This window comes from Scyliorhinus canicula, chromosome 7 (assembly GCF_902713615.1).
Source record: "Scyliorhinus canicula chromosome 7, sScyCan1.1, whole genome shotgun sequence".
Lineage (NCBI taxonomy): Eukaryota > Metazoa > Chordata > Chondrichthyes > Carcharhiniformes > Scyliorhinidae > Scyliorhinus > Scyliorhinus canicula.
Genome location: NC_052152.1, coordinates 108,961,680 through 108,980,748, shown reverse-complemented (window position 1 = coordinate 108,980,748; position 19,069 = coordinate 108,961,680). Strand labels below are relative to the sequence as shown.

General features: G+C 51.6%; 1 protein-coding gene across 1 annotated transcript in view; it reads right to left on the bottom strand.

The window, feature by feature from the left end:
* Window positions 1-19,069, bottom strand: part of LOC119969267 (succinate--CoA ligase [ADP-forming] subunit beta, mitochondrial-like) — a 218,651-nt gene that overhangs the window by 83,962 nt on the left and 115,620 nt on the right.

Genomic DNA, 19,069 nt, shown 5'->3' with positions numbered 1-19,069 from the left:
AATCTACAAAAACGCCCAGAAAGGACAGGACCACTTATTCCTCAGACTCCGAGGCCTTGCAGGACTCGGGGGTGAAAAAAGGCGACGGCTTCGCCCCCTCCTCCCAGGCGACCACGTTGCTAACAGCTGACGACATCAGCCGCATCGTGGCGACTCGACTAAAATAAATCATCACAGCCTGCAGAAGAGGTGAAGAGATCTGTAGATGAAGCCCTGGCCCAGTTATCAATTAAATTAGAAAATATAAAAACATCCCCTCTTCCTCAATGACAAGAAATATAGCAAGAATATCAGGAAGCAGCGGCTCACGAGCACCCCAACCCCCTCCAGTTCCTCACCAGGGAACTGAAGGTGGTGAAGGAGAAGAAAATGTGAACGGTAAAATGAAAGGCAGCAGTCAAGGTGGCAGAGGCGCTGGCCACTGTGCAGGTGGCCTTCAACAGTATGGGAAAGAGATTGGAGGCCCAGGGGAGCATGATAAAGGAGCTGGAGAAAGCCTCAACAGACCAAATCGCTGGAGGCCGAAATTAAGAGGTTGGTGGCAACCCAGGGGAGCCTGAAAGGAAAGGACCAAGAAAATCGGCCAAAGTGGCAGAACATCAGAATAGTGGGCCTCCCAGAGGGAATCAAAGGCAAGGATCTGACCGACTATGTGGCCCAAATGCTGGGTAACCTAGTGGGGAGAGACAGCTTCACCAAGTTGCCAGAGATCGGCAAGGCTCACAGGTCTCTCTGACCAAAACCCAAGGCAAGAGAGCAGCCAAGAGTGGTCACAGCCAAACTGCCCAAGTATCAGGACCGAGAAAGGATCCTTCACTTGGCCGACAGATGAAGACTTGCAATTGGTGTGGACTCAGGGGCAGCAGGGTAGCATGTGGGGCAGCAGGGTAGCATGGTGGTTAGCATACATGCTTCACAGCTCCAGGGTCCCAGGTTCGATTCTCGGCTGGGTCACTGTCTGTGTGGAGTCTGCACGTCCCCCCCCTGTGTGCGTGGGTTTCCGGGTGCTCCGGTTTCCCCCCACAGTCCAAAGATGTGCGGGTTAGGTGGATTGGCCATGCTAAATTGCCCGTAGTGTCCTAATAAAAGTAAGGTTAAGGGGGGGGGGGGGTTGTTGGGTTACGGGTATAGGGTGGATACGTGGGTTTGAGTAGGGTGATCATGGCTCGGCACAACATTGAGGGCCGAAGGGCCTGTTCTGTGCTGTACTGTTCTATGTTCTATGTTCTATGTTCTATAAAATCAGAGTCTACCAGGACATTGGGGCGGACCTGACAAAGCGCAGGGCAGAATTTAATAAGGTAAAACCTTCCCTGTACAAAAACAAAATTAAATTTGGGATGCTGTACCCAGGCAGGCCCTGGCCAGGGCAAGGAACATTACTTTACTGCCCCTGCAGAAGTGGACAATTACGTCCAAAAGAACGGTCTAGAGAGACAGCAAGGGAGACAGTGATAAAGAAGACAAAGAGGAGGCAGAGAAAAACCAGTGTACAAATTTGCACGAGACTCCATCACTCGTTATGTCGCAGACAGGAGTAGGCGAGAGCAGGAGAGGGTGAGGAGGAGATAGAGGAACACAAGCAGAGCAGGTGTAGGGGGGGGCAGACCGATACCAGGATGGGGGGGCACCATACTGGCAAGAAAGCTAGAGGCAGGAGGTACGAGTGAGGTGGGGGCCGCTGCGTGGCGCATCTTCCACCAGGGAGAGAGCGTCTGACGGGAGGGGGAGGCAGAGGGGAGACCGATGGGGGCTTACAGGAGGAAGGGGCGGGGGGGAGAAGAAGGAGGGCAGACAAATCCGCAGGAGGAACAAAACAACAATGGGGGGTGGGGGAGGGAAGAGAAGAGAGCTCTAGTCTGGCTTCAGCAGGTCACTCAGTGGTTGCCGACTAGTGTGGCCCCTGGACAAAGGGAAAACCTGGATTGCAGGGGCGCAGCCACAAAGCAAGTATGGTTGATCCCGGAGGAGAACAAATACCCCCCATCAGATGGTCACCTGGTATATCAAAGACTTAATGGCCCAGTGAAAGAATCCAGAGTCTTTGTCCACCTGGAAAGTATGAAAGCTGACATAGACCGACTGCGGGAGACAGTTACGGACCAATGAGGATGGCAGTCATGGTCAGAGGTGTCTTAGATGGAGCATCCGTGGTCCTGGTGAACGTGTAAAGAAACACATGGCCGGACTAGATACGCACCAACTGATCATGGGGGGGTGTCTCACCCTCCACATTCTGGGAAGCACTGAAGGCTGTGATGAGAGTAGAAATTATCGCCTATAAGACACACAGAGACAGGGAAGAGGGGGTGGCTAGGCAGCAACTGGGCGACACTGTAGCACTGTTGCTTTACAGCGCCAGAGTCCCAGGTTCGATTCCCGGCTTGGGTCACTGTCTGTGCGGCGTCTGCACGTTCTCCATGTCTGTGGGTTTCCTCCGGATGCTCCGGTTTCCTCCCACAAGACCAGAAACATGTGCTGTTCAATAATTTGGACATTCTGTGGACCCGAACATGTGCCGTAATGTGGCGACTAGCGGCTTTTCATAGTAACTTCATTACGGTGTTAATGTAAGCCTACTTGTGACAATAAAGATTATCATAACTGATCAACTCCATTCTGGAGGTCGACAGAAGATACTCCGAGGCCCCGACCATAGCCTTTCTGGCGGAGAGGAAAATCTACAAATTTAAATCTGCTATTCATCAGGAAGGCAGTGCACCAACTCCGCCAGACAGAGGGGACCTTCTACAAACACAGAGTCAAGGCTAGTTGCCTGCTGACTCACCAGCTGAGAAAGCAGGTAGCCTCAAGGGAAATAGCGTGGGTGAAGGATAGCAGAGGCAGACTGGTAGCAGAAACAAAAAATGTCAATGACATGTTCGAGGCCTTCTACCGGGGCTTTACATCTCCAAGTCCCTCGACAAGGACTCAGAGATGAAACAGCTCCTTGATGGACTGGACATGTCAGTTATTGGCAACGATTGGCGGGGGGGGTGGGGGCGAACATCAGATGACTGCTGAACTTGATAATTTCTGGGGAAAGAACGCCAGAGGCAGCACGGTAGCACAAGTGGATAGCACAGTGGCTTCGCAGCGCCAGGGTCCCAGGCTCGATACCCCGCTGGGTCACTGTCTGTGTGGAGTCTGCACGTTCTCCCTGTGTCTGCATGGGTTTCCTCCGGGTGCTCCGGTTTCCTCCCACAGTCCAAAGACGTGCAGGTTAGGTGGATTGGACATGCTAAATTAGTGTCCAAAAAGGTTAAGAGGGTTTATTGGGTTAGGGGGATAGGGTGGAAGTGAGAGCTTAAATGGGTTGGTGCAGGCTCGATGGGCCGAATGCCTCCTTCTGCACTGTATATTCTATGTTAAAAAGAAAAAGAAATAAAGGTGATCATCTCCCTGGACGCAGTAAAGACCTTCGACAGAGTAAAGTGGAAGTACCTCATTGAGGTACGAGAGAGGTTTGGGCGAGGTACAGGGTTCGACCAACACCACCAGCTCGGAATACCTCCAGCTGCATAGATGCACAAGGCAGGGAGGCCCGCTCTCCCTGCTTATTTGTCCTGGCGATTGAGTCACTGACGGTCACCTTCAGAACAGCGAGAAGCTGGAAGGGAATCCTAAGATGAGACAGACAGCAGGGAGTCTCACTCTATGCGGATGATCTGCTCCTCTACATCTCGGACCTGCAAAGCTGCATGGAAGGAATCATGAAGCTCCTGACAGAGTTTGAAGCCTTCTCGGGCTACAAGCTCAACCTGAGCATGAACGAAGTACTCCCTAAGAACCCGAGAGTGGGAGGGCAGAGCTGGAGGGATTAACATTCAAACTAGTGCAAAGCAAATTCCGCTACCCGGGGATCCAGACTGGACACGGATGCACAAGGTTCCTCTTCCTGTTCAGGGCCATACCAATCTACATCCCCCAAGGTTTTTTTCAACACAATAGATAAAATGATAATGGCAAGAAACATGGGGGGCCTGGCCCTCCCAAATCTATAGTACTACCACTGGGCAGCCAAACGGAAAAAGTGAGGGGATGGGTGAAAGAACCAGACATTTAATGGGCGAGGATGGGGACGAGCTCCTGGACAGGGATGACTGTCTGGGCCCTTGCCACGGCAGCACCCCCAACCCCGTCAACAAAACAAGACCAGCGGTGGTAGCCACCTTCCGAACCTGGAACCAGGTGAGGCAGCACTTCAGTTTGACCGAGATGTCCACCATCCCCCCCCCCCCCCCCCCCATCCAAGGCGACGACAAGTTTGCACCAGCCTTGCCAGACAGGGGGTGGGGGGCTCTGACATTTACGGACCTTTACATAGGACTGGCTAGCGACTTCAGAGGAACTGACAGAGAGACTGCAGCTACCTAACGGGAATGAACTCCGACCTACAGGTTAAGAACTTCTCCGCAAGGAGACAGCTACCCATGGATAGGGCGAAGCACTGAACAGGGTCAATGCCACTTCCTCATGCTCAATGCTAAGCCTCATGCAGCTGAAAGTGGTACTCAGAGCATCCTGACAAGAACCCGAATGAGCAGGTTCTATCTGGAGGTGGAGGATAAATATGAATGGTGACTGGGAGGCCTGGCTAGCCACACTCGCATGTTCTGGGCATGCGCCAGACTTATCAGGGTTTGAACAGCCTTCTTCGAGGCAATGTCCAAGGTTGTGGGGTGAGGGTGGAGAGTCCTCGAGAGTGGCAGTCTTTGGGGTATCGGACCAGCCAGAACGACATACAGGGAAGGAGGCCGAAGCGCTTGCCTTTGCTTCCTTCCCTTATCGACCGTCAAAGAATCCTGCTCGGCTGGTGATCGGCAGCACCACCCACAGCTGCAGACTGGCTGACAGACCTGTCGGAATTTCTCCACCTGGAGAAGATAAAATTCGTCATCCAAGTGTCAGAGGGTGACTTCCACAAAGCGTGGAGGCCAGTCACCAACTTTTTCCAGGAGCTGTTCGAAGCCAACAAAACAAAGTGATGGTGGGGGGGGGGGGGGGGGGGGGGGGATAAATGGTTGAGCGGAGAATCGTCCAGGAAGAGGTTGGCTGATGGGAAGAACAAGGAGTGGGTGTGCTACAGCTCCCTAGTAGCAAAATTTTATTGGGATTTTAACGTTTAGCAAAAGGATTTATTACATACGTATACATATATATATTATATGTAACAAAACAAAACAGCATCAACAAAGAAACAGGGCAACAATTGCTGATATCAATCTGTACAAACGGTTGTTATGTTGGCTGTGATCAAGGTTCCCATGCTCACATTCTGTTATTTACATTCATATTTACAATCCATTTTTGAACTCTTGACTTCATTACATGTGCATTTTTTCTGATGGGAGAATAACCAGTTTCTCCCTTCGTTAATGAACTCCTCTGCCTCTCATGAGCTTTCTTTGTCCCGGCGGTGCTCCCGCAACCTCCACAACCCCCCACCCCCAGCAGCTTTCTACCCTCCCCTCCCTCCCTGCAGCCCCCCCCTGTTAGTTGCTGGTTGCGGACACGGGTCCTCAAAGAGGCTTGTGAACTTCTTCCAAGTGTCCCAAGACCCGATCGAGTATTTTATCTTTTCTAATGTCAGGAACATGGGCAGGTCTGCAAGCTAATCCAAGGTACTAGGTGCCGCTGCCATCCTTGCAGAAGTCTCCGCATGGCGATTAGGGAGGCAAAGTGTCAGAGCTCTCAATGCTCTGACACCCCAATGTCCTCCACAGATGGGTGACTCCATCTCATTCCCCAAAACCTTGGATATGATATCAGAAAAAGGCTGCCCAGAACTCCTCAGTCTGGGACAGGACCAGAACATGTGGGTGTGGTTGGCCGCACCCCTCTGACACTGCTCGCACTTATCTTCCAACTCCGGGAAGAACTCTCTCAGTAAGGTGTGCTCTATGCACCATCTTGAGTTGCTTCAGGTTATGCCCGGCGCAGGAGGGGGAGGAGTGGATCCTGTGCAGTGCCTCAATCAGGGTCCTCCACCTATCTCCATGTCCAACAGCTCATCCCATTTCCATCTAGTCTCATCCAGTGGCGTTCTGACCTTTCCTATAAGTTGTCTTTAAATATCGCAGCACTTGTCATCCCCCCACCAGTCCAGCCTACCATTGTGTCAAAGAATGCATGTCCGGGTAGCTGGAGAAACGTTCACGTGTCCTTGCAGAGAAAGTCGCGCATCTGCAAGTATCTAGGTTGTTTCCTTTCGGGGGTTGGAGCTTCTCTGTAAGTTTCCCCAGACTACCGTCCACATACATGTCCTCACCATAGGGTGTGAACCTATGGTTGTTACAGATGGTGGGCTCTATAGACATACCTTCAAGCTTGAAGTGGCATCTGAACTGGTTCCAGGTATTTAATGTGGCCGCTATCACTGTGCACCTCGAGTGCGTGTGCATGGGTGGGGTGTGAGGCAGTGACCTTGCCCGGAGGGATGCCCGTGCAGGCGGCTGCCTCCATTTGAACCCAGTCCACCTCCGGCTCCTTCAGCCATCCCTCACCATCTCTGCATTTGCAACCCAAATGTAGAACAGGAGGTTTGGTAGGGCCGGGCCTCCCACATACCGCCCTCGCTATAGGATGGTCTTACGTATCTGAGGGATTCTTCCCCCGAGACAAAGGTCATAATTGGTATGTCGATCCTGGTGAAAAACATGTGGGGATAAAGATTGGGAGCGATTGAATATGAAAAGGAACCTAGGCAGCACTTTCATTTTGACCATTTGTACTTGTCCTGCTAGCGAAAGAGGGAGTGAACCACATCTTTGGAGGTCCCTCTTCACTCCTCTACCAGGCTGGCAAGTTTCCACTTGTCGCGTCGCGTCCAATTGTGGGCTAAGTGTATCCCGAGATACCTGAACTTGGTTTGGGTCATTTTAAACAGTAGCTCTTCCAGCTCTGCTCCTCGGGGGTTCACCTGGAAAATGTTGCTCTTCCCAGGCTGAGTTTGTAACCAGAGAAGGCACCAAACTCCCTGAGGAGTCCGGTTATATTTCGCATGCTGACTCGCGGGTTCGAAATATCAAGGAGTACGTCATCTGCATAGAGCGAAACTCTGTGCTCCCTGCCCCCCTCCGAGTGCCCATCCACCAAACTGCGATCAAAGGGCAATGGCCATTGACTCGATTGCCAGAGCGAACAGAAGCTGGGATAGCGGGCACCCCTGCCTCAGACCCCAAGGCAGTCAAAAGTACTCAGAGCTGGTGGCACTCGTCCATACGCTCGCCATAGGATTGCTGTACAGGAGATTCTCCAACGCAATGAACCCTGTTCCAATCCCAAACTGTTCAAGCATCCCCCCCAGGAGATACCTCCGTACTACTCGATCAAAGGCTTTCTTAGCGTCCAGTGAGATGATTGCCTCTGGTATCCTCTGGAGCCACCGAAGTTGGCCATTCCCTCAATACAAAATGGAGGAACTCAAAGCTTGCAGGGTAAAATGGACAAAGTTTGCAGCACAAGGCAGGCTGCAACAAGCCACTGTGTATTCTGTCTGCTAAGAGAACAGACAGCACCGAAACGAACATTCCGCATTACTAATGAGGCAATCTCCAGGACAGTTAGCATAGTAATGAACGATCCAGAGACAATGGACACAAATAGGAAGTGATTGCAACAGTATATGGGAAACCAGACACCCCGGCACCCAGCGGGGTTCGAAGACAAAGCACCTGAAGGCAGCCCAGTAGCCGAGTGACAGCCTCAGTATTGGGGGGATCAAAGAAATCGATTGGGAAGAGCACAATTGATCCCCAGCAGATAGAGGGTCTGCCCAAAAGGGCGCGAAGCCCTAGGACCTATAAAACCACAGGTCCCAAACTTAGTTCGTTCTTCTTGACCAGCCTCCTCTCTGACCAGCCCTCTCGACCAGCCTTTACGAAGAAGACCTTGACCGAGAGAGAGGTTCGGACCAGCAGCCGCCAGCAAGTAAGTGGTCTCACAACGATCGCTACCAGAGATAGACACTCCTGACCCCTTTTAACCCGTACCAAACTGAAGTCTGCGGACCACGTGCAGAGCAAGAGGCCTTGTCCCCTGATCCGGCAGTTCCTATTCAGATAAAGTATTGGTCTATTTAATGGTAGGAATAGTTTAGTCATCTTAGCGGGTGCATGAGTAGTTTATAATTGTATTATAATAAAACTCATTGTTTGAACTTACTAATTGGTGTATGGTTTTATTGCTTGAACTTGACCTTGAAACTTGTGGCGGTATCTTAACGATACCTGGCGACTCCAAAGCTAAAGTAACGAAACAGAGCCAATCGAGGTGTTAAGCACACTCACCAAGAACGAGCAACCTTTAGTGACGACATCCGATGGGACTCGATTAGAAGTGCCCCCCACTCCGATAGAACCCAGAAATTTGAATCTGAAATCCAATTGGGAAAAGGAAAAACCACAAGTGTTCAAGTAGTTCAAATCAATAATCATAATTCGGAAGTGTGTTTTTGCATGCGTAACTAACAGGGTTGTAAGGTAAAACCGAGAGATTTTGTTGCGACAAACTGTCGGGAGGTTATAATTCGGAACATAGCGAAAGCCGTACCCGTTTTATAGCATTGCCTTATTATCCCTCGTTCCAAATTAAAAGAGAGCATAGAGAAATAAATGGCCATGCAGGCAATGGAATGCCTCATGAACCCAGAGCAGTTCGTGGTCGCAGTGACCAGCAGCAGCAGAGTAGGTCAGTGTCCTGTGTGGGAGCTGGAACTCAGGAAGTACCTCAAAGGGAAAGGATGGCCCCTTTGGAGTGAATTTTGTGTGAATGAGGAGACAGGTCCCGGGAGTATAGGACATACTTGGTGGGAGAACCTATCTCAAATTCATAAAAAGAGTTTAGGTAAAGCATGCAAGTCGATGGCAATTGTGTCCTGCTTGGCACAATTGCGAGGCACAGAGGTGGTCGTCAGGACGCTCCGAGCAGAGTTAGAGGAAAAGAACCGAATGAGCAAAGTAGATGTCAGGGACATCGAAAAGGAGAATTTAGGTTTAAGGCAACGACTGGTAGGTAAGGATAGAGAGGTGGATGATGCCAAGAGGGCACATCAGTCTTGTCTAGCCCATCTGAGCAGTTCTCAGGTCCAATATGAAAAGGCCTATCAAGACGTGCAGCGTGCAGTCTTGGTAAGAGAAGAAGCAGAAAAGCAGGTAGAGACTCTAAAGAAACAGTGTAGCGACCTAAAGGCAGCTTTAAGGGCACTCCATACTGCCACCAGTGAGCAAAGGCAAAGCACAGTGGACCATACGAAATGTAGGAAGCAGATTGCGCAGCTGCAATCTTTGCAATCTCTGCTTTCTGTGCAGAATGGGTTCCAAGAGACATTTGGGACACAATTAGATGAAGAAAATGCCCCAGATTGGCAGGAATTGACTGAAACCGAGCAGCGCTCTGTTCAGGGAACATGTGCGCAGCAGCACAACAGAAAAGGAAAGCGCCCCCAACCCCCCACAGATCAGATAACACCCGCACCAATGAAACCCAGTCACCACCCAAAGAAAAGCAACCGCAGAAGGCGCACCCGAGATCACATACACCACCCCCTTAACTGTAACCCAACTAAGGGACGCGTGTGAGAAAATCACCCCCATTCCTCCCACTGCAGACCCCCACCAATTTTTCGCAATGAGTGAAACAGCAGGCGACCATGTACGGCCTGGATGAGCTGAGAGCCGGTTAAGATCACAGTTTGAATTTAGACTCAGTAGTAGCAGCCCTCCCCGACCCACAGAACGTTGGCGGAGGCACCCTCGAAGAGATGCATACAGCTATTTTAGACGCGACAACAGAGGAGACCCAGTCGAAGGCCTAAATAAGTGTAGGCAGAAGAGGACCGAGCACCCCACAGCATTCGCAGGAAGGCTGTGGATTCATTTCACTGCCGTTTTCAGCGATTTAGACCGCGCACATTTAACCCAAGATAATATGGTTAAATGGACCCGCACCCATCATCTCCCACGCCACAGATGCAGGATAGAATGTCTGCTCCAATTATGACCCCTCAGAAGAGGCCCATAATGAAAAATGGGTATTGAAAAGATTGTCCCGCGCTTGGAGCAATTGTCCAAGGCAAGATAAAAGTAAAGAACCCAGAAGAAGCTCAGGCTGCATCAGATATTCAGGCAGTGAGAGCACACCAAACCCCGCATGGGTAAATGAGGGAAAGAACAACCCCCACGGAAGTCACAAGAATGTTATAACTGCGGACAGTTAGGGCATTTTGCTAGGAATGCAACGGCCCCGCAGAAATCTCAGATGAGGCCAACAGACAGGCACTCTGACCAGGAACAAAGCAAAGCCTATCCATTGTATAGGGACGCAGTCAGGACAGACCAAAGCGAACGGAACAGACTGACGGTGTTCGGGCTCCCCCACTTGGGTCTGTGACACCCTCTGGGACCAATCCGGATGACCGGCGAAAATTCGGGGGAAGCCCATAGAATTACTTTGGGGCACAGGAGGGTCCCGCACTACCATTAATTCCTCCACTACACCACAGGCAGACACGTGGCCCACTACAGCTTCAATTACACTCAGCGGATTTACAGGTCACTCATAGCAGGGACGCATTACAGCCCTGTATCAATCCAACTAGGGAATATCTCACCAGACACCCCGTTGTTTTAGTTAATCTGCCCCGCACAGCAGAACACATACTGGGCATTGACCTCATGAATGCCCACAGCCTGTCGTTCGATCCAGTAAATCAGTGTGTCTGGAGAATGGCGAAATCAGACAGAGCACCCGCAACGCTCACAGTAGGAGAGTACGCAAATAGGATTAGCGCAGTAGAGGACTATTATTTTGACCCGACCACGCCTTAGCACGGACAAACAGGTTAGGGCAGTACTGAACAAACACAGGACAGCATTTGCCAGTCACCGGCACGACTGCGGCAGAATGACTGGACAAGTTCAAGTTACAGGACCCTGACCCGAGACCACAGAGGACAGTACCAATTTCCCCTAGAAGCAGAGGGAGAAATTGGAACGGTTATAGAGAGCTTATTAGCGCAGGGTGTACTTAGGACAGTAGCCTCGACTAATAATGCCCCTATTTGGCCAGTGAGGAAGCCCGACGGATCATGGCGTCTGACCATGATTATCGGGAACTCAACAAAGTTACCACAGCAGTAGCCCCCACGGTAGCAACAAGTCCCGAGACCATGCTCAAGCAGGGACTCAAATCCAAATATTTCACGGTATTGGACATTAGCAACGGCTTTTGGTCAATCCATTGGCAAAGGCGTGCCAGTACAAATTTGCCTTCACATTCAAAGGACAGCAGTATACGTGGACATGCCTCCCACAAGGATTCCACAATTCCCCTTCCATTTTCCACCGACAGCTGGCAAATGGACTAGCAAAATTTTGCCGACCCGAATGTCTGGTACAGTATGTGGACGACCTATTACTGCAGACAGACACCAAGGCAGAGCACATCACGCTTCTGTCGAACTCCTGGAAACTATTGCAAGACATTGGATGTAAAGTTAACCCCAGAAAGGCCCAACTATTGGAGAATCAAGTGATGTATTTGGGTACAGTCATCAAACACGGCAAACGCGAGATCGAGTTCAAAAGAATTGAATCGATCATCAATTGCCCCTTCCCCAAAATATTTCAGCCCTCCGGTCGTTTTTAGGACTGGTTGGGTATTGTCGGAACCATATCGATGGTTTTTGCGACCAAGGCAGCCCCACTATCAGACCTCCTTAAGAAAGGAGCCCCTTGGGAATGGCTTCCGCAGCATAGAGGCTGTGGAAGAGCTAAAGAAAGCCCGTAGCGCAGCACCCCGTGCTACAAGTCCCAGACACACTCTCCCCCTACGCAATTGAAGTAGCTAGCACAGATCTGATCCTCTCGGCCGTGCTCCTTCAGGAACGGCACGAGCAGCTACGACCAGTGGCTTATGCCTCACGACTGTTAGACCCCGTGGAGCAAGGTTTCTCAGCCTGCGAAAGGCACCTGCTCGCGGTATTCTGGGCAGTACAATCTTCTCTTACATTACCGGACTCAACCCATCACCATTTGGACCGAACACACCCCCACACAGTTACTTTTAGACGGAACGACTGAAGGACGGTTCAGTGAACCAGATCAGAGCAGCTAGGTGGACACTTCTGTTACAAGGACGGGACATAACAGTAAACGGACCAAGACACACACATTTTTAGCGGACAACCTCCAGTATCCAGGACAACCCCATGAATGCAAAATTGTAGCACCCCTCTACAACACAGGAACCTTCATTGCTAAGACGCCCCCCCAGGAAGATAGGGAATTCAAGCCAGAGCCCCCAGCACGCAGACACGTGTGTCCCTTGAAAATCTATGTGGACGGTTCATCCACAGTTTTAGATGGCGAACGCATCACTGGATACGGGATTTATGTGGAAGATGCGCAGGGACGCGCACTAGAGAAGATAGCCCTAAAGTTACCTCCGGTCACTTAGGGCGCGCAGGCAGCAGAGCTTGCAGCCATTGCCTACATAGTGGACCGCCCAGATTTGTTCCCCAGCCCCGCAGACATATATTCGGACAGTTTATATGTCTGTAACAGTTTAACAGATTTTCTACCCCTGTGGAGGACAAGAGGTTTTGTCTCCGCGGACGGGAGGCCCCTTCCATCAGCTCCATTACACCGCCACGGATAGGACGTATGGCATCATTAAGGTTAGAAGCCACCATCAATCATCCCCCCCTGGAAATGTAAAAGCCGACGCACTGGCTAAAGCAGGTTCCAGGCGAGGTCATTTTTGGACACCCCCAGCTAGCGCACCAGCTAGCACCCCTGTGAGTTCAGTTCAGGTCTCACAGACAGACATCGAGGATTTAGTACAGGCACAGAAGCAGGACGGAAAATCTCCGGGAGATTTTAAAAGGAAACTTTGTGGCCCAGTACAACAGATTCAAACACGCTTTGACCACACATGAGGGTGTGATTATCAAAGACCAGTTGTATGTGGTTCCTGAGAAAGACAGAAATCAAATGATTGCCTTATTCCATGATGGTCATGGACACCAAGGGATCGACCCTACCACAGCACACCTTAGACAACTCTGTTGGTGGCCCAATTTAAGAGAAGATGTTACCCACTACATAGAGAACTGCTTAATTTGTGCACAGAATAACCCGGAGAGGTATTCAAGGAAGGCACAACTCAGCCACACTCGCCCCGTTAATGGCCCCTTGACAAACCTCCAGATCGATTTTATAGGTCCATTGCCCCCTTGCAGGAATGGCTATAAATATGTTCTGGTGGTCATAGACACGTTCACGAAATGGGTAGAGGCATTCCCATCTCGTACGAACACAGCAAAGACAGCCGCAAAGATCCTGACCCACCACATCTTTACTAGATGGGGACTCCCCAGAAGTATAGAATCAGATCAGGGATCTCATTTACAGGACGGGTCATGAAGAAGTCCTGACCATATTCGGAATCAAACAAAATTTTCACATTGCGTATCACCCCCAGTCAAGCAGGATAGTGGAACGCATGAATCGGACTCTAAAATCGACCCTTAGAAAAATGGTACAAGAGAACAATTCAACTTGGGATTCAGTGCTCCCATTCGCTCTAATGTTCATAAGAAATACTGTTTCATCATCTACAGGTTTCACCCCACACACACTCATGACCGGACACTCTATGAAAGGTTCAGAATTCCTTTTAGGACTCGACATGACCAGCCCAGAAGTGACAGCCCTCACACTTGAGAAAGCAGTTAAAACAATTAGTTGAGACTGTAAGGTCTGCTCAGCTAGCAGCCGCAGTAAAATTGGGTAAAGGCGGAAACAGAGCAAGGCCTGTTTCAACAAAAATGTCCACACCACAGAATTTCAGGTTGGGCAACAAGTGATGTTATCTGTGTATAACCCCAGCACGTTTTTGGCCCCAAAATTTTCCAGCCCGTACTCAATTTCGGACAAAATCAGCCCGTCAGTATATCGGATAAAGTACCCCAACTGTAGACTGCGTGGTTCCATATTAGCCAGCTAAAGGCTTATGGAACACAGTCAAACCACTCGCACCATGTCCTGCTGGATGCAGCAGAACACCTCGCCCCGCCACAAGAGGACACATTTCCACCCTCCACCTCACAGACCAGTTCCTCATCGGACTCGACCTTGATTCCGCCCACCGACTTTAGGACACGCCACGGAACGTCCACAAGCTGCCACAGCAGAGACAGTGACAGTGACTGTGAGACTGAGGACAGCCACAGCACTCCACCCTACAGCCCCCACTTCAGCGACTTCGACCCCGACTCCACTGACCCCATGATGATCACTTACATAAAAACTCCAGACCCACACCCAAACCCACCACCCAACACTGACGACCCCGACGACGTCCACACAAATTTGGACACCAGTATTTGGCACAGGGACAATTCATACAGACTCATCCGGAACGACGAGAGGGACCCAAGCTCACCGAATGCGATCATTGCATGCCTGATCCATACAAGGGTATGGGATCCGGGAGAAGAGGATGACTCTGAGTCTGACTCCCGACATGGCAACCCCTTTGCGACCCTGTTTGCAGAGAATGAAGAGAAGTGAGGTGTCCAGATGATGTAAAAAGAGGAACCGCTTGAGAGATAAACGGTGTCCTTTCTGATGGAACCTGCACGCATGTTTAGACGTTTGTCTGTATGTTAAGTGTTTGATATGGGGGGTTCCGGTTGCGGCTATGCGGAGCTAAGCCGCACGTTCGGCAGCTCCCACTATTTAGGGACTTTTGGGCCGTTTCGAGGGCCCCAAACGGCGCTGTTTCTACACATACCGGTGGGGCAAGGTGCCTGGAAGAACTTGCCCCACACTATATGGTGCTCACCCGGAGTGGGAAGAAGAAAAAGGCTGCACTAAATCCCCCAAAAAAACAAGGGAAGAAAAACAAAATGGCGGCCGGCGCTCCCGCTATTTAGGGACTTTTGGGCCGTTTCGAGGGCCCAAACGGCGCTGTTTCTACGCATCCCGGTGGGGAAGGTGCCTGGAAGAACTTGCGCCACACTATATGGTGAAAAAGGCTGCAGTAACTCCCCCAAAAAAACGGGGGAAGAAAACAAAATGGCGGCCGGCGCTCCCGCTATTTAGGGACTTTTGGGCCGTTTCGAGGGCCCCAAACGGCGCTGTTTCTACGCATCCCGGTGGGGGAAGGTGCCTGGAAGAACTTGCCCCACACTATATGGTGAAAAAGGATGCAGTAACTCCCCCCAAAAAAGGGGGAAGAAAAACAAAATGGCGGCCGGCGCAACACCCGAGGACTGGTGGAAGTAGGCGCAGGAGCAACAGGCCTCACTCCTACGTTGTTTTGAAGAGCTGAAGGCTGAGCTGCTGGACTCCACGAATGCAACTACGACCAAGCTGCTTGGGACCCAGGCGGCACAGGAGGAGTCTATTCGGGAGTTGCAGCGGCAGGCCATTGAAAGAGAGGAGGAGGCCGTGGTCCTCGTGGGGAAAGTGGAGTTGCACGAGGCACTTCATAAAAAGTGGCAGGACCTCTTGGAGGAGCTGGACGTTCGCACGAGGCGAAAGAATCGGAGGATCCTGGGCCTGGCGGAGGGGCTGGAGGGGTCGGATCTCCCGGCGTATGTGACCACGATGTTGAGCTCGTTGATGGGAGCGGGGTCCTTCCATTTGCCCCTAGAGCTCGAGGGAGCGCACAGAGTGATGACCAGGAGGCCCAAGGCAGGTGAGCCCCCGAGGGCAGTGCTGGTGCAGTTCCACCGATTCAGTGACCGGGAGTGTGTGCTGGGCTGGGCCAAGAAAGAGAGGAGCAGTAAATGGGAGAATTGGCTAGCTGCTTTGAGCTAGTCATTGGGAGCGAGGTGGGGGCTGTGTATACAGCCAGTATATGGCAGGGGTTAGGTTACAAGGGTTGTTGCTAGGGGGGGGGGGGGTTTCTCATGGTCCGGGACAAGCTTGAGGGGGTGAAGGTGGTCCTAGTGAATGTTTACGCTCCAAACTGGGATGATGTAGATTTCATCAAAAGGCTGCTGGGGAAAATTCCCGACTTGGATTTGCACAAGTTGATTATGGGTGGGGACCGGTCGTGCTCCAGAACGGGCAGGTCCCCGGCAATGGCAAGAGAACTGAAAGGGTTCATGGAACAAACGGGGGGGCAGACCCCTGGAGAATCCGCCGGCCGACGGGGAAGGAGTTCTCGTTCTATTCACATGTTCACAAGGTTTATTCTCGTATTGAATTCTTTATTATGAGTAGGGACTTTTTGGAGGGGGTGAGGGATACAGAATACTCGGCGATCACGATTTCGGACCATATTCCACATTGGGTCGACCTGCTGGTCTGCAAAGAAAGTTACCAGCGCCCACAATGGAGGTTAGAGGTTTGATTGTTGGCAGAGGAGAGGGTGTGTGAGAGAGTGGGGAAATACATGCAGGACTACCTGCAGGTCAACGATACAGGGGAAGTCTCAGCAGGGGTGCTCTGGGAGGCGCTGAAGGCGGTGGTGAGAGGGGAACTGATCTCAATCCGAGCCCATAGGGACAGAACGGATAGGGCAGAGATGGACAGACTGGTGCAGGAGATGACACGGACGGACAGGGAATATGCGGACTCCCCGAGGGCAGAGCTACTTAGGGAACGACGGAGATTGCAGGCGGAGCTGGGAGCGCTATCCACTGGGAAGGCCGTAGAGCAACTCAGAAAGGCCAGGGGCGCGGTGTACGAGTATGGGGAGAAAGCCAGCAGAATGCTTGCACAGCAACTTAGGAAGAGGGAGGCGGCCAGAGAGATAGGGACAGTACTGGACGGGGCAGGGAACCGGGTGGGAGACCCGGCAGGATTGAACAGGGTATTCAGGGACTTTTACAGTAAGCTGTATACCTCGGAACCCCCCACGGGGCCGGAGGGGATGAGGCACTTCTTAGATGGGCTGACCTTCCCAAAGGTGGGCAGGGGGATGGTAGATGGGCTGGGGGCCCCGATTAGAGCTGAAGTAATGGGGAGCCTGAAGGCCACGCAGTCGGGTAAAGCCCCGGAACCGGATGGGTATCCAGTGGAGTTCTACAAAAAGTTTGCGGGTATACTGGGGCCGGTGCTAGTTCGGGTGTTTAACGAGGCGAGGGACAATGGGGTGCTACCCCCGACGATGTCGCAAGCTACCATCTCGCTGATGTTAAAACGGGATAAGGATCTGGAGGTCTGTGGGTCCTATAGGCCAATCTCCCTGATTAATGTAGACGCTAAACTGCTGGCCAAGATCCTGGCGTCCAGAATCGAAGACTGCGTACCGGACGTGATTGTGGAGGACCAAACGGGGTTTGTTAAGGGCAGGCAGCTAGTAGCCAATCTAAGCAAAAGAGTATGCTTCCAGATGGAGAAGGTGGTGGCAGATCAGGGGGGTAGATATGTGATTGTGGCAGGGGCGCTGGAGGGGAGATTAGTGGCGCTGTTAAGTGTATACGGTCCCAATTGGGACGATGTGGGATTCGCGAAGAAGGTATTTGGGGCCATTCCCGACTTGGACACACACGAGCTGATTGTGTGTGGTGGGGGGGGGGGGGGGGGGGGACTGGAACTTGGTGCAGGAGCCAAGGTTGGACAGATCACGGCCGCGCTCGCTGGTCCCATCGGGGGGGGGGTAAGGCGCTGGCTGGGCTAATGGTGGAAATGGGAGGGGTGCAACCTTGGAGGTTCCTGCACCCAAGGAAATGGGAGTACTCGTTTTTCTCAGCAGTCCATAAGGTATACTCGCGGATCGACTTTTTTGTGGTGGGAAAGGCTTTGCTGGCTGGAGTCAATGGGTCGGAATACTCTGCAATTGCACTGTCAGATCACACTCCACATTGGGTGGATATGGTGCTGGAGAAGGGGGTAGCGCAGAGGCCGGGGTGGAATCTAGATGTGGGGCTTTTGGGGAACCAAGTATTCTGTGAGAAAATTGAAAAGGTAATTAAGGAATATGTAGGTTTTAACTGTACGGGTGAGGTGTCGAAGGCAGTCATCTGGGAGGCTCGAAAGGCGGTGGTGAGGGGTGAGGTAATTTAGTTCAAGGCCAGGGTGGACAAAAAGGAGGTTAGAGTGGCAGAGGGTAATAGATGAGATGTTGGAGGTAGATAAGAGTTACGCAGAAGATGGGGACCCAGCGAAGCTGGAAAAGAGGAAGGAACTACAGGCGAGCTTCGACCGACTGTCCACTACGAAGGTGGTGCACCAACTGAGACGAGCAAGGGGTGCAGTTTATGAACATGGAAGTAAGGTATGTTAGCAGGTCAGCTCCGGAGGGAGGCAGCGGCAAGGAAAATTCTTCAGGTAAGGGGTAGGGCAGGGAAGTTGGTGGTGGCTCCGGAGCTGCGTAACAAGGTTTTTGAGGAGTTTTACGAGAGGTTGTACAGGTCAGAGCCACCCGGGAGAGACCGTGAGATGCAGGAATTTCTAGATGGGTTGGAGTACCGGTGATTAGGGGAGGGGGACAGGGCTACATTAGAAGGAGCAATACGGGAGCTGGAGATAAAGGATGCGATTGGGAGGATGCAGTCGGGGAAGGTGGCAGGACCGGATGGGTTTCCGGTGCAATATTATAAAAAATGTAAGAATAAGTTGGCACCCCTGATGGTGGGGATGTTTGAAGAGGCGATAGGGAAGGGAGTGCTGCCACAAACCTTGGGGCTGGCATCGATTTCACTGTTGCTTAAAAAGATAAGGATCCGACGGAGTGTGGGTCGTATAGGCCCATATCACTTCTTAATGTGGACGCAAAGGTATTGGCAAAGGTACTGGCGGGTAGGCTGGAGGAGTGCCTCCCGAAGGTGATAGGTGAGGAACAGACGGGGTTCGTAAAAGGGAGGCAGCTGTTTTCGAATATTAGGAAGGTTTTGAACATCGATATGGCACCGGCGGAAGGGAAGGAAACAGAGGTGGTTGTGGCATTGGATGCCGAGAAGGCGTTTGATCGGGTAGAATGGGGGTATCTGATGGCAGTGCTGGAGCGGTTTAGGATTGGACCAAGATTTGTGGACTGGGTAAAGCTACTATATAAGGAGCCGAAGGCGAGTGTCCGCACGAACAATATCAGTTCGAGATACTTTTCT